Below are 7,168 nucleotides of genomic sequence, written 5' to 3'. Positions count from 1 at the left end.
GAGATTTCTCCCAAATCTCTGGGGTTTTCTCAGCTGCTGGAGCTATTAGTTGGCTGCCTTCTTAGAAGCCTCCACATACTCTGGCACACTGGTCACAAACCTGAGGACCTCCATCCCAGACAATGATCCAGATCCAAGCAGGTTAAAGCAAGAGCAATTACCCCTCAGACTGGTTGCTTGGTCCCCCTACAATCTGCAGGCCCAGAACTGTGAAGCAGCCATGTAGCAGTGGCTGGACTCCTGCCATGCCAGTCTATTTTTAAGGAGTAACTTTCTTAAGCATCTTTTTGGGAGAGATCTCAAGCAAGTCCCTGCTTTTACTGAGCCATCTTTGTTCCATCCTCAAAAATTAATAGCATAATGGAGAATATTCAAACATGCTGCTATCCTGGAAAGTAAAATTTTTTTGCCACATCTTTTTTAGAGTATTGCACTTGAGGATTTTCAGCAGGGTAGAGCATATTCAATCACACTGTTCTCACTGAAGATATGTCTTCTTATATCATTTCTTGTAATGTGTCACAGGTATGATCTATTAGTTTACATGTGCCACATGGGTGTTATGGATAGACAAGCATGATAATTGAAATGGTCAGGACTTTTAACTGATAAAAGTATGTCATGAGAAATATTGAGAGAGAGAGAGAGTCAAATATGAGAGAAGAAAAGTCTCCTCAAGATATAACTATAAGTAACTCTCCAGGACAGAAATTTGAACTTAACTCTAAGCCCAATCTGAAAGCCAAAAGGAGTAGCCAGGATTCTAAGGGCCACTTGACAACTGAAAAACCTAGTGTAGAACCTCATTCTCCACTGAAATCCTAAGACTAGCTTGGACCTAAGAGCTGAAGTATGTGGTTGGACCGTAACTATCCCCATGAAGCCAAAGAGGCTGGCCTGGCCACTAAGTATCTACAGGGAACGTAAATGACAACCCTGACCCCTAAGAATTCTCTCAGAACCAGGAGGGCTGCCCTGCTGCCCACAGAAGCCCAGAGAACATAGAAGGCTGACCTGGCCCCTACAAAACACTCAAGATCCAGAAAGGAGAGCCCAGGCCATAATTCAACATCCAAGAACTCAGAAGACTGGTCCCAATGGACCTCAGGTCTGTCTTCAAAAGCTTACAAGTTGACACTTCTTTCAGTGTGACCAGAAAGGAAATCCAATCTGCCAGTCTTTCAAAAGAGCGCCTCCAGTCACTGAGATGCCTCCTTCCCCAGTCAAATACTGCAGGAAAGATGATATGGAAGCTGATTGGTCACAAGAAGAGAAATCACAATCAGGCTTCTCTGCCTGAGTCCCACTGGTGGAGGCTGTCCTTCAATACTAAGAAGTCAACCACACTGAATGTCATCAAGCTTTCCAATAGTTTTCAAGTGTGCTTTTAAATGAACTAAGGACTGAATGCGACTGCTTCGAATAACTAGTAAACAAATTTATCAACCAATCAAGGGAAGACTAATTTTTGAATGTTTAAAAAAAAATTAATGAACTACTGTTGAAGATCTGACTATTTTGAGAGTAACTTTGATTTAAAAACACCAAATTAGTCATTTTTTTCTTTAGTTTTTAAAACTTTTGGGTTTGTTTGCTTTTTGGATAGGGGAAGGCAGAGCAATAGGGGCTATGTGACTTGCCCAAGGTCACTCTGCTAGAAAGTGTTAAGTGTGTGAGGCTGGATTTGAAATCAGGTCCTCCTGATTACAAATTTATTCACTGGGACACATAGCCACCCCAAATTAGTCATTTCTGCACTTGTTTTTAGCATAAAGCAATCAGGCAACATTTGCCCAACACAGGATATAGTTTGTCAATCATGGGACAACGTTTGCCAGTTTAATGCAAATGCTGCCCCATCATTGACAAACTGTATTGTTTTCTTTGTGTCTATAATGTAAAAACATTTTTGGTTTCCATGAACCGGTACTCCTCCAAACGCTGGCAAAATTTGCACTCGTGTCAAAAAAAAAAAAGTTAATAAACTACTATTCAAGGCCTGACTACTTTGAGAATAAATTTAATCTAAAAACACTAAATTAATCATTTCCTAAAGCTAGTCTTTAAATAAACCCAAACTCATCCCAATGGGGCAAAATTTGCCCAAAACCAACAAAAATTGTCTCATGATTGGCACACTATATCCTTCTCTTTCTCTCTATCCTGTACAAACATTTTTCATTTTGAGGAAAAGGAGAGTGGAACTCTCCAAACCTCAAAGTCAACTTTAGAGACTCAGTTCCACAAAGGCTAGGAAGCCCCAGTCTGAATGGGCAGCCTAATTAGAGCTCATTTGGGTTTTTCAGAAGAATGTTTGCTTTAAGGAAGTACAAATTAAGGTAATATTAACTCAGACCTTGAGTGTCCAAAATCTTGAGATTTGCTGTTCTTATTATTGTTTTTTTTTTTTCTGGGTCACTCACAGATTTGGATGAGAAAGACGTCCTGGTAGGTAAAAGAGAACCTGGAGCAGAAGGCCTCAAGAATGGGAATGAGGACTTAGAAAGGGGTGAGTTTCAGTCTTCTCTGCCCTCCACATAGTATTTTCACCACTGCTCCCTTTATCCCCTCCATCACTGCTCAGGTGAAGGAATGCTGCTGATACAGAAACCTGAAGCCTGGCTAGAGTGATGCCTTTCTTCAAACAAACTGGGATAAAGTTATCTGCTCCTCCTGCTAAGAAAGGCTTCTCACTGAGAGCAATGGTGGTCCCCAGCTCCCTCCCTCCGCCACCTCCCAAGTTCTCCTTCATTTTGTATGGCATCAGGGAGAAACTAAAGTCGCCCTACCACCCATCCACCTGGAGGAAAGACTCAGGGACTTGACAACGACGTGTCCTAGAGCACTCAAGAAAAGCTATTGTTTAAAGAGGCCTGCCACCTGGTGGATGATACTGATTCCCTGTGACCTGAAAGGGAAGGACCACCAAAGTCAGGTGAAAATGAAGGACCCTTCAGCTACTTGAGACAGAGTGATTTTCTTCCAGGACTCACCATCCCCATACCCACACCCTCCATCCTCACCAAAAATGTGCCTGATTTCTAGTGTTCCAAAAGAGGGAAAAGTACAAATATAAGCCTTGGGTTGATGGACAATGCGCTCAAATTAGTAACTTAGGGCATCAGGTGCTTCTGGCAGCAGAAGAAAATCCAAGTGACCAGAGAGGTTGGGAGGTTTTGAAACTTAACCCAGCTCGCTGTAGAAACTCTCCATCTTCTCTCCAACCCTTGCTAGAGTTTTGACCTGGACCTGTCAGGGATATGTGCTCATGGCAGTCTCTCCACTACTACTACTCAGGAAATCCTAGGCCTGTCTATGGATGGGTATAGAAAAGAGATGTCATTTATTCAGGCTTCAGGAGGCACCTTTGCTTCTTTGTTATATGGAGTCTTGCATTTCCCATTTGGTGAATGCAAAAACATGGAAATGGCAATATTTAGCATACATAGAATAAAGATAAGAGTAATAGCTGGCATTGATTCATTTTGAAAATATATTTTATTTTTTCCCCAATTACATGTCAAAACATCTTTTAAACATTTTTGGAAAGTTTTAGCTTCCAAATTCTATCCCTCCTTTTCTCACTTCCCCTCCTCCTCCCCAAGAAGACAAGCAATCTCATAGAGGCTAGACATGAAAATCATATTAAACATACTTCCACATTATTCATGTTGAATTGTTGCTTTCTGGCTGCATGCAATATTTCCTCCTTGGTCTGGGAACTCTGGAATTTGGCTATAAAAATATTCCAAGGAGTTTTCCTTTGGGTTTCTCTGTCAGGAGGAGATCGGCAGATTCTTTCAGGATCTATTTTCCCCTTTGGGTCTAGAAAATCAGGGGAGTTATCCCTGATAATTTCTGGAAAGATGATGTCTAGGCTCTTTTGTTGATCGTGGTTTTCAGGTAGTACAATAAATTTTAAATGATCTCTCCTGGATCTATTTCCCAGGTCTCTTGTTTTTCTAGTGTGATATTTCACATTGTTTTCTATTTTGTCATTCTTTGGGCTTTGTGTTATAATTTCTGTATTTCTCATCAAGTCACTAGCTTCCATTTGCTCTAATCAAACTTTTAAGGAATTATTGATTTCAGTGAAATTTAGGACCTTTTTTTCCATCTGGTCAGTTCTGCTTTTTAAGGCATTCTTGAAACTATTGAATTATGATTATTGAAATGGTCAGGACTTTTAACTGAGAGAAGTATGTCATGAGAAATATTGAGAGAGTGCGTCATTATCTTCAATCTGAGAGATGAAAAGTCTCCTCAAGATAAAACTGTAAGTAACTCTTAAGGACAGAAATCTAATCTAAGCTCTAAATCCAATCTGAAAGCCAAAAGGAGTAACCAGGATTCTGAGGGTCACCTGACAACTGAAAAGCCTAGGGGAGACCCTCATTCTCCCCAGAAATCCCAAGACTAGCCTGCACCTGAGAGCCCAAATATTGGGTTGGACCCTAAAGATCCAAATGGAGCCAGAAAGACTGGCCTAGCCACTAAGTATTCCTAGGGAACCAAAATGACAACCCAGACCCCTAAGAATTCTCTCAGAACCAAAAGGGCTGCCCTGGGGCCCACAGAAGCCCTGAGAATTGAAAAGGCTGGTGTAGACCCTCGTTCTCCCCTAAAATCCCCAAACTAGTCTCTCCAGGTTATTGCGAAGTCCATCTGCTCCTCATTTCTTATAGCACAACAGTATTCCATTACACTCATATACCACAACTTGTTCAGCCATTACCCAATTGATTGGCATCCCCTTGATTTCCAGTACTTTGCCACCACAAAAATAGAGCTGCTATAAATATTTTTGTACATAGGGGTCCACTTCCCACTTCTATGGTTCTCTTTGGGATACAACCCTAGAAGTAGTATTGTTGGGTCAAAGGGTATCCACTTTTTTTATAGCCCTTTGGGCATAGTTCTAGATTGCTCTCCAGAATGGTTGGATCAGTTCACAACTCCACCAACCACGCATTAGTGTTCCAGTTTTTCCACATCCACTTCAGCATTCATCATTGTCCTGTTTTGTCATCTTAGCCAATCCGACTGATGAGATGTGGTACCTCAGAGTTGTTTTGATTTGCATTTCTCTAATCAATAGTGATTTAGAGCATTTTTTTCATATGCTTATACATAGCTTTAATCTCATCCTCTGAAAACTGCTTGTCCATATCCTTTGACCATTTATCAATTGGGAAGTGGCTTGTAGTCTTATAATTTTGACTCAATTCTCTGTATATTTTAGAAATGAGGCCTTGATCAGAGACATTGGTCATAAAAATTATTTCGCAATTTTACACTTCCCTTTAAGTCTTGTTTACATTAGGTTTATTTGTTCAAAAACTTTTCAATTTGATGTAATCAAAATTATCCAGTTTGTATTTTATAATGCTCTCTAACTCTTGTTTGGTCATAAAATCTTCCCTTCTCCATAAATCTGACAGGTAAACTATTCCTTGCTTTCTCAGATTGCTTATAGTATCAGCCTTTATATCTAGATTGTGTACCCATTTCGACTTGATTGAGGTATACAGTGTTAGATAATGGTCTATGCTCAGTTTTTGCCATGCCATATTCCAGTTTTCCTAGCAGTTTTTGTCAAATAGTGAGTTCTTATCCCAAAAACTGGGGTCTTTGGGTTTATCAAACAGAAGACTACTATAGTCACTGACTATATGCGTCTTGTGTACTCAATCTATTCCATTGATCCACTACTCTATTCCTCAGCCAGTACCAAGTAGGTTTTGGTTTTGGGTTTTGTTTTTTTTTTTTGCCTTTTGGAGGGCAACTGGGGTTAAGTAACTTGCCCAAGTTTACAAGGCTAGTGTTTTTTGTGTGGGTGTTAAGTGTCTTAGGCCAGAACCGAACTCAGGTCCTCCTGACTCTGGGGCTGGTGCTTTTTACTCACTGTGTCACCTAGCCACCCCATACCAAGTAGTTTTGATGACTGCTGCTTTATAATACAGATTAAAATCTGGTACGGTGGAATCAGCTGTCACAACCCAAGATGGAGGCGACCCTGGAGCAACACCTCAAGGACACATGGGTAGTGCAGACCCAAGCAAGCCGAGCACTTTGGCAGCCTCCTCAAGGGCCTGGCCCAGGAGGGAGGGAAGGAAAGCCACACATTACAGCCCTCAGATATCCGTGCCCCCAGCCCCGGCCCCCCTTGGGGCTGTGGCACCGATTCTGTGTTTCGTTCCCGTAACCTAAGCATCTGGTCTGTGTTAGGATGAAGAACCCATCCATCGTCGGCGTTCTGTGCACTGACTCGCAGGGGCTGACCCTGGGCTGCGTGGCACCCTATCAGATGCACATGTGATCTCTGTCCTAGCCCAGCAAGCAGCTAAACCAACCTCTGACTCAACAGATATTCCTGTGGTCTGTCTAGAGTCAGACAATGGGTATATAATGATCCAGAAACATGATGGCATCAACGTGGCAGTGCACAAAATGGCATCTTGACCTCTCAGACCCAGTCTCCAAACGATTGTAGAACTCAAACCAATCTTTCCATCTCATATCTCTTATCCTGCTCTACTTTTAAGCACCAGTACTTAGGTCAGCCATTAAATGTGATACTTGCTTCTTTCCTGTTTATTTTTTTAAAGTTGCCTTCTTTGATAAGCACTTAGTGAGAAAGGGTAATAAGGTTTTAAGGCACCTGTCAAAATCAAGTTGTTCTGTATTGCTGGACTTTGGGTATGGTCATTAAACATAGCTGGAGAAAAGCAAAAAAAAAAAAATCAGATATGGCTAGGCCACCTTCCCTAGCATTTCTTTTCATTAATTCCTTTGATAATCTAGGACCTTTTGTTCTTCCAGATGAATTTTGTTGTTCCTATTTTTTCTAGCTCTACAGAGAAATTTTTTTGGTAGATTGATTTGTATGGAACTAAGTATGTCATTTGATTTAGGTAAAATTGTCATTTTTACTATATTATCTCAACCTAACCATGAGCAACGGATATTTTTCCAACTAGTTAGATCCTTTATTTGTGTGAAAAGTGTTTTATAATTGTGATCACATAGGTCCTGGTTTTGTTTTGGCAGGTAGATTCCCAAATATTTCATAATGTCTACAGTAACTTTAAGCGGAATTTCTCTTTCTATCCCTTGCTGTTGGGCTTCATTAGAAATATATAGGAGGGGCAGCCAGGTAGCACAGCAA

At 41.0% G+C, this 7,168-nt stretch overlaps 1 pseudogene; it reads left to right on the top strand.

Moving 5' to 3' along the window:
- Positions 1–6,004: 6,004 nt before the first annotated feature.
- LOC138174686 (ragulator complex protein LAMTOR5-like) lies at positions 6,005–6,743 on the top strand (annotated as a pseudogene).
- The last annotated feature ends 425 nt before the right edge of the window (positions 6,744–7,168 follow it).

This window comes from Petaurus breviceps, unplaced genomic scaffold, assembly GCF_028583685.1.
Source record: "Petaurus breviceps papuanus isolate PSGF00001 unplaced genomic scaffold, PetGlider_PUasm1.0 76, whole genome shotgun sequence".
Taxonomy (NCBI): Eukaryota; Metazoa; Chordata; class Mammalia; order Diprotodontia; family Petauridae; genus Petaurus; species Petaurus breviceps.
This window is presented reverse-complemented; position numbering and strand designations above follow the sequence as displayed.